Raw genomic sequence first — 8,590 nt, forward strand, 5'->3', positions numbered from 1 at the left:
AGGTTACTCTCTAAGAGCCAGGTCTGGGATCACCTTCTCATATAGTATGTGGTTTGATGGCTAGCAGCTGTGAGTGAGATTGGATTCTAATAGGAAAGAAGATGCTGGAAGGTGAGAAAATTAATGTTGAGTGCAAAATCAGGATCCTTCCATAGTCTCAAATAATGGGAAACTTTCTGCTTAAGGAATAGCATTTCATTTTGTTATCTAAGTTAAACGTGACTGCTCACTTCACATAGCATAATTTGTTATTTTGTTGTCTAAAATCACATGTGAGTTCCCCATGCTTCCCAAGAACAGCACACATGTCTGATGGCTCAATGTATTCTTATGGTAAGCAGCTATTTTACAGTAGCTTTTTCCATTATATTTGTAAGCACTATAAGCACTCAACAAATAGAAAGGCTTTTCATCTTCACAACAACCATTTGAGAAAGATATTCTTTTTCTTCCCATCGTTAAGTATGAGTCAACTGAATAACAGGAAGGACAATTTGCTCAAGGCCACCCAACTCATAAATGTATCTTCATCTTTTTTATAGGAAGGGAGACCAGAGGTATTTACATAAGGTATTTACTAAGATTCTTTGCACTAAAACTAATATTTAGGGCTTCCAGAAAAGTTTATGGAAATGCATATTATGGAAAAACTATGAAGGTAAGCATTCGACACAATGGCTAAGACACCATCTATAGTAATCATAGCCCATATCAGAGTGCTTGAATTTGAGTCCCAGACCACTCCTGATTCTAGCTTCCTGTTTAATGCACATCCTTGGAGGTAGCAAATGATGGTTCAAGTTTTTGGTTCCCTGCCACCCGCTTAGAAAACTTGCATTGAGTTTCTGGCTCCAGACATCAACCTGGCCTAATCTGGACTGTTGAAGGCAGTACCTACCTCTCATTCAAATTAAATAATAAATATTTTTTTTTCAAAAAAGGAAAGCACTATGCATGGATTTAAAAAAAAATCCTGCTCCAAAACAGACTTAACCCTATCTTTCTAAATTAACTTCTTTCTTTATTTATTTTCATTCTTATTTAAAAAGGCAGAAATGGAGACAGAGATAGATCTTCTAACTGCTGGTTCACTCCTCAAATACCCATAAAAACCATGGCTAGGCCAGACCAAAGACACCTGGAACACAATCTAGGTCTCCCCACTGGCTATTTGAGTTACCATCTGCTGTTTCCCAGAGTACACGTTAACAGGAAGCTGGATCAGAAATGAAAGAGCCTCCAGCGCAGGATGCCAGTTTTCCAAGTGTCACCTTAACCACTACAGCAAACACCAACCAATAGAATCTTATCTTTCAACTCCATTTTTTCGTGAACTTTTTCAACAACCCTCATATTATCAAAGTCCTTGTCAAATAACACAGAGACCTTCTGAAAAGAGCAAAATTCTCCGAGGTTGGAAATGTTATCTACTTTATAACTAGTGAGGCATAAATTTTCCTTTAGGACAAATTATTTTTAAGACTACCATGCTAATGGCCTTTTAGCTGTATAAAGACAACATAAAAGGAAGCATTTTCCCTAAAATAGGAGCTTTTGAGATATTTCTTCAAGGAATTGCAATACCATGTATTCTTTCCATTTCAGCCCATAAATGTTCCTTGCATTTCTCTGAGCCAGGGAGCTCACCAGATGCAGTGATGCAGAGCTGAAGGACTGAAACAGGCTTCTCTCCTTCACGGGAGAGAGATACAGAGCTTATGCTCCAGTGTGAGAGAATGAAAATCAACAAGCTGATAATTGTTAATGATAAGTGGAACGTTTCTGTTATCCAGGTATGTGTCCATATCTGTCTTCCAGAAATGTCATTTGCCATTTCTCCTGTGCTCTCTTAATCTGATAATTGTATTATTCATATTAAATTATGCAGTTATCTTAAAAAGATTTCTAAGACTGAGAAAAGTGTAAAAAGAATCTACATATTCTAAAGAAAAATGTTAGTTGGTCACTGTCCAGATAGAAGCTGACAGATTTCCACCCTATATATACTGAACATATTGTCAGACACCATTTAGGGAGAGTGAAGCATTTGAATATATAATGAATTCATTTAATGCTGAGCCAATTAATTAAATTAAATAATTAATTCCAGGCAATACAAGTTACACAGATTAAGAAATATAACCATATAATACTATATATCTCAGTTCTGAACATTCAAGTAATATAAACAATAATCTGAGAAAATAAAAATATTACAGAGACTCCTCAACTTAACAATGGAGTGATGTCTCAATTAAACCCTTGTAACTTGAAAACATTATAAGCTGAAAATGATTTAACCAAACAGCACAGCTTAACAGCACAGTACACTGTTGAGAACTCGTTGCTACCTCTCAAGATCATGTGGCCAGCTGGGAACTGCCTGCTACCCCTGCTGCCCAGCACCTCTCCTTCATTAGCCTTGGAGGGGGGTAATTAGAATTCACAATTCGAATTATGGTTTTGAGTGAATGTGTGTCACTTTTACCTCATTGTGAAGTCAAAAATCATAAGTTAAACCTTCAGATATAGACTTCAGAAGTGTAAACACATGGTGGGGGGTTAGGAAGGAAGGAATAGAGACAAGGAGATTGAGAATAGGGACATGCGAGAAGAGGGAGGGTGGCAAAGAGGGAGATAAGTAGGTGGAGAATTAAGGATCTATACAAAAGAGAAGTACATGTGTGTAGTGAGGCCAAGTTACAGAAAAAGCACAGGTAGAACAGTAGATCCCCTCTTTCCTACTGGGAAGATGATAAAGCCTACAATTGAAAAGTCAAGAAATAACAGTTCAAAACTAGCATTTAGAGATGTGTGGGTCAATACTCAAGTAAGCAACTAAAAGAATGGAACTGCAAGAGGACTGTTCTTTTGTATAACAAAGCTTATAATATTAAATATGAAGTATTATTAAAAATGAGTATTAAATTACCTGTGAAATTTTTAAAATAATTTGTCTATATTTGATTCACATCAGTATTTTAAGTCATCAGAATGTCATAGAAAAGTCATTTTTCAGGAGAATACCATCTGCACTTTTTCCAGATACTGGCTGATAATCTTAATCAGTGTTTCCATTTAACTTCTCTTTTTGCTCTTATGAATTTCTTAAATATGATTCATGAAGACCATTTAGAAAACAACAATAAAACCTGAGTTCCTTTCATTATTCAATCGCTGGGTAACTACATAATAGGTTCATGTTGTTATTCAGTAGACTTGGCAAAGAATTCACTGGAAAACAGAAAATTAGGTTAGCTAGCATTGTATTATCCCTATACCTAATCTTTCCAATGATATCTAAAAGCAAGTTACATGTAAATATGTATGAAATTAATCATGTAGCATTTAAATTTTTGATTGTAATCGTAAAGTTTAACAGATACCATCCAAACACCACATGTAAAAATCTGTCTCCAATGGTGACAATAACTCTTATTTTATATGTTCTGCTGGTTCTTTATGTCTAAAGTGTTATCTGAGTACTCAGCTGACATTCATGTTTGTTCATCTTCAATCTCGACAGATTGGTACACAAAATCTTTGGGTGTGCTATTAGGAAGTTTTCACTAAACAGAGTTCTAGCTAAAAAGCTGAATTCTGTAGGAAAACCATGCCAGAGCAGATTTTCATCCCATCTTTGTGCCGAATTCACTAAATTCCACTTTGCCATTCACCAAGTAAACACTGCTCTGATCCAGAAAGCATTTTTGGGGGGCCCTTTTAAAAAATTACTTGTCAAAATATAATTATGCAAATATTTGAGAAAGCTAATAAAACTACTAATAATGACAAATAGGGAATTTCTAAAGAAATATAATTCTAGTTTTTAAATAAGTCCCTCATGCCAGGATATTCAAATGCTTGGAATTTTAAGTAAATCATCCTTAAGACCTCTTAACAATTTTGTACAGATGGGGGACCCTGTGGGTGAATATCTTGCATGCATGGAGATGAGATCCAGATGAACAATGAAAAGAAGGTCCTTTGAAACATGTTAGAGGAGAACTCTGAAACATCAAACACTGTGATTGTAAGCAATGGAAATAACTGTCCTAAATTCTAAAACAATGCAAGATTATGACAATGTCAAAACCATGGTTGTGTACACTTAGTCTTTCTCTGGACTAAAAATATTTGTATTTTCTATCAACAAGAGGTCAGTTCAGACACATAAATATATTCATACAAATATGCATACCAATAAACACATATATGCATTTATATACTATATCTGAAATGCATTGCATATGTATGTATGTGTCTGTATATATGTGCATATATTCATATGTATCTAGGTTTTTAGAGGACAAATACCACTAGCAAATGACAGAAAATATTTTCTAATTTTTACAATAATAACATAAAACTAGAAAATATAAAAATAGAAAGATCATTTTTAAGCAGATGAAAAAATCACTCTCTGGGGAAGTCCAACCAGACTTGTTTTGTCTGCTCTAGTTTCCTTGTGGATGATCTGCTATGCTTTGACAAGCTTGGCATGCTTCCCTTACATGCTAAATATCAGTATGTATAGGTAGCTATAGGTATATGTTCATATAAAGATAAAAGCTATGTCAAAAGAAAACCAATAAGTGTAATTATTTTCTATGTGGAATGCAATAACTGTCTTATTTTCATGAAATACTAAGCTCTTTCAGAAATAAGGATAGTTTTGTATTTTTTCTTTTTGTTAAGATTTACTTATTTATTTGGAAGAGTTACAGAGACACAGTGTGCATCTGTGTGTGTGTGTGTGTGTATGAGAGAGAGAGAGAGAGAGAGAGAGAGAGAGAAAGACTCTTCCATCCAGGGGCCCAAGCACTTTGGCCATCTTCCACTGATTTTCCCAGGCCATTAGCAGGGGGCTGGATCAGAAGTGGAGCAGCCCAAATGAGATATCAGCATCGCAGGTGGCGACTTTACCCACTATGTCACAACTCCAGCTCCTGTATATTTTTTCTGTTCTCCATGATACATATCATGAGACTACTTAGTGTGGAATTTTACACTCTAGACTATTGCCATATATATATATGTATATATAATAAGAAATCACATACATTATATAATTTATATGCATATAGATTATACCCATATATAACCTATATGTATAGGCAATAGATCATAAATTATAGATTATATATGTTTCTGCCACACGTATGTCCATAAAACTGGCCATAGGCTTAGGATAAAAGTTATATTTTAATTCTAAATTTTACATTTCTTATCATAATGTGCATGTTTCAGAAACAGTATTTGTGCTACTTCTGTCACCTAACATCTGTGAATTTTTAGGCAGATATTCAATACATAGATATGAGATACTCAAAGTGGTAATGTTACCTGCGATGCTATCAGACAGCCTCATCACGGTTCTTTGAACAATGCACACAAACATACAAACATACATGTGTATGCATGCGTATGCTTATAAAATAAACACTTATAACAATATATTTATAAAAACCATTGTAATGTGAAGTTTGACTCTCATAAAACATGCAAAATAATTCAAAATGTAGCAAGGACATAAACATCAGAGCCAAACTATAAAATTCTTAGAAGAAATCATAGAGTATAAAAGTTTTTTGACAATTCATTTGGCAATGATTTGTAGAATATGACATGAAATGTATAGGCATGACATGAAAAGCATAGGCAATAAAAATTAAAAGTGGATAAATGTATTATATCAAAATTAAAATCTTCTGTATATTGGGGCTGGTGCTGTGGCATAGTGGGCTAAGCCTCTACCTGCTGTGCCAACATCCCACATGGGTGGCAATTCTAGTCCCAGGTCTTCCTCCTCTGATCCAGCTCCCTGTTGATGGCCTTGGAAAGCAATGGAAGATGGCCCAAGTGCTTTGGACCCTACGCTTTTGCAGGAGACTTGAATGAAGCTCCTGGATGCTGGCTTTGGATGGGCCCAGCTCCAGCCATTGCAGCCATTTGGGGAATGAACCAGAGAATGGAAGACCTTTCTTTCTGTCTCTCCTTCTCTCTGTCTGTTACTCTATCCCTCAGTAAATAAATAAATAAAATCTTTTTAAAAAATTAAAAAAAAATTCTGTATATCAAAGGTCACTATCAGGGCAAAAAGAAAATCAATGTCATGGGAGAAAATATTTACAAATGATTTATCTGATAACAGGGTAAATATGGAACATACAAAGAACACCTACAACACAAGAACAATAAATAAATAACTTGATTTAAAAAAGGACAAAATATTTAAATAGATATTTCTCTAAAGATGTACCAATGACCATTAGGTATATGAAAATATGTTCAACATCACTAATAACATCACTATCATTAGGAAATATAAACCAAAACCACCTGGTATCACTACACACTCATTTGAATGCCTAATATCCAAAAAACTGAAAATAAGTGTCTGCAAAGATTTAGAGGAATTATAACTCCAACACCCTGTTGTTAAGGTTCAAATTGTGCAGCCACTATAAAATACAGTATGCCAGTTTCTCAAGCAATTAAAAACAGAATTACTTATGAATCAGTGATTCTTCGTCTGGATATATATCCAAAAAATTTAAAACAAGATCTCAAAGAAATATCTATATGTCTGTTCAAACAGTATTATTCACAATAGCCAAAAGATAAAGCAGACCAAATGTCCAATGAATGATGAATGGACAAACAATGTGTAGTATATACATGATATATTCTACAAACAGATGGGTGTAGTAAGTCAGCCTTCAAAGGGAAGTAAATTCTGACACATGCTACAATATAATGGATTTTCATGATATTCTCTGAGTGAAATAAACCAGTCACAAAAGGACAACAACTTCTGTGAGATATCTAGATTAGTTAAACTCATTGAAACAGAAAACAGAATGGTAGTTGTCAGGGGAAAAAGGAATGGGTACTAGGGAGTCATTCAATGGGCATAGGGTTTTAGTTCTACTGTATGAAAACATTCTGGAGTTTGACTGCCTGACCCTATCAGTATACTTAACACTACTTAGGGGCCAGCGCTGTGGCTCACTTGGTTAATCCTCTGCCTGCAGCACCGGCATCCCATATGGGCACCAGGTTCTAGTCCTGGTTGCTCGTCTTCCAGTCCAGCTCTCTGCTGTGGCCCTGGAAGGCAGTGGAGGATGGCCCCAGTGCTTGGACCCCTGCATTCGCATGGGAGACTAGGAGGAGGCACCTGGCTCCTGGCTTCAGATCGGCATAGTTCCGGCTGTAGAGGTCATTTGAGGGGTGAACCAACGGAAGGAAGATCTTTCTGTCTCTCTCTCTCTCACTGTCTAACTCTATCTGTCAAGCAATTAAAAAAAAAAAAACTACTACACTATACACTTGAAAATAGTGAAGATGGTGTATTTTAACATATGAATAAAATGAGTGAAATAAAATGTAGACAAATTTCAACAATGGAGGCGTTTTGAAAGGAGCAATCATCTGTGTCTCTAAGTGCTGTCATGCATTGGAGGATGGAGGCTATGATAGGCATACTGAAGAAGACATGTTATGGGTATAAGGAGAAGAAGTTGGAGGGAAGCAGTGAAGGGTACAGAGGAAAGAGTGGCCTCCTAGAAGATTTACACTAGAGTTTGCACTGTGCTAGCTATTGGTATACTGAGCCAAGTTCACTAAATATTCTGGTCTCTGGCTTCTCCATGTTATATGGAGGCAATACTTAAACCTTGTAAGATTATATTGAGGATGAATTGATATATATGTATATATATCACACACATACATAAATAGATTAGGTGATAATATATAGACTTGAACAAAACATGCTAATATATCATTGTTATTTATCAAACTAGTAACTTCAAATAAACTATGCTTTTGCTTCAAATCAAAATTGTTTTGAACTTTGAAAAATAGATACTATATTGGGGAGTACATTTAATCCATACAACTTTCATAAATAAACTATTGCATCAATAAGCTATAGGTTAGTCTAAAATAAATAAATTTGCCTTTATAACATGAGTGAATCAGTAGCTTTTTTTCTAATCAAATGGACAATGCTCATATAATTCTAAATGTAGAGGGTTTCACATTTGCTTATTCACAAAAAATAAGGATAGTCCAATGTTAATCAGGAATTTGGAAATTTTACATTTAGGAAAAGAATATTAATTGACACAGAAAATACTAATGAAAATCTGGAAGCCAGAATAGAAGAAAACCTATGTGAGACATTGCCTCCTGTAAAACCCATTGTCTTTCTTTCTTATCTAAAACTATAAAACACCTGGACACCTTAGTCATCCCTTTCCTATAGAAGTCTAAGTTTTAAAACATATTTGATTTGATTCCTTAGTAAAACATAACACTAAATTATTAAACTGGTATTTTCATCACTTAGGAACATATATTGAATACACAATACAATTCTAACTGCAAACAGAAAATAGATAATGGATATGCAGCCTCTCATTTGGAGATAATTAAAAGCTTTATTTAAATGTTTAAGGTTGCTTGTTTCTTTATCCCTGTATTTGATAAATACAAGAACATGATAAAATCTGAGTCACTTAAGATGATTTAAGACGTATTAATTTTTCACACTAGCTTTCAATGTATACCTTACATAATGTAA

This window comes from Oryctolagus cuniculus, chromosome 13, assembly GCF_051225735.1.
Source record: "Oryctolagus cuniculus isolate XC-2025 breed Fujian yellow rabbit chromosome 13, ASM5122573v1, whole genome shotgun sequence".
NCBI classification, from domain to species: domain Eukaryota; kingdom Metazoa; phylum Chordata; class Mammalia; order Lagomorpha; family Leporidae; genus Oryctolagus; species Oryctolagus cuniculus.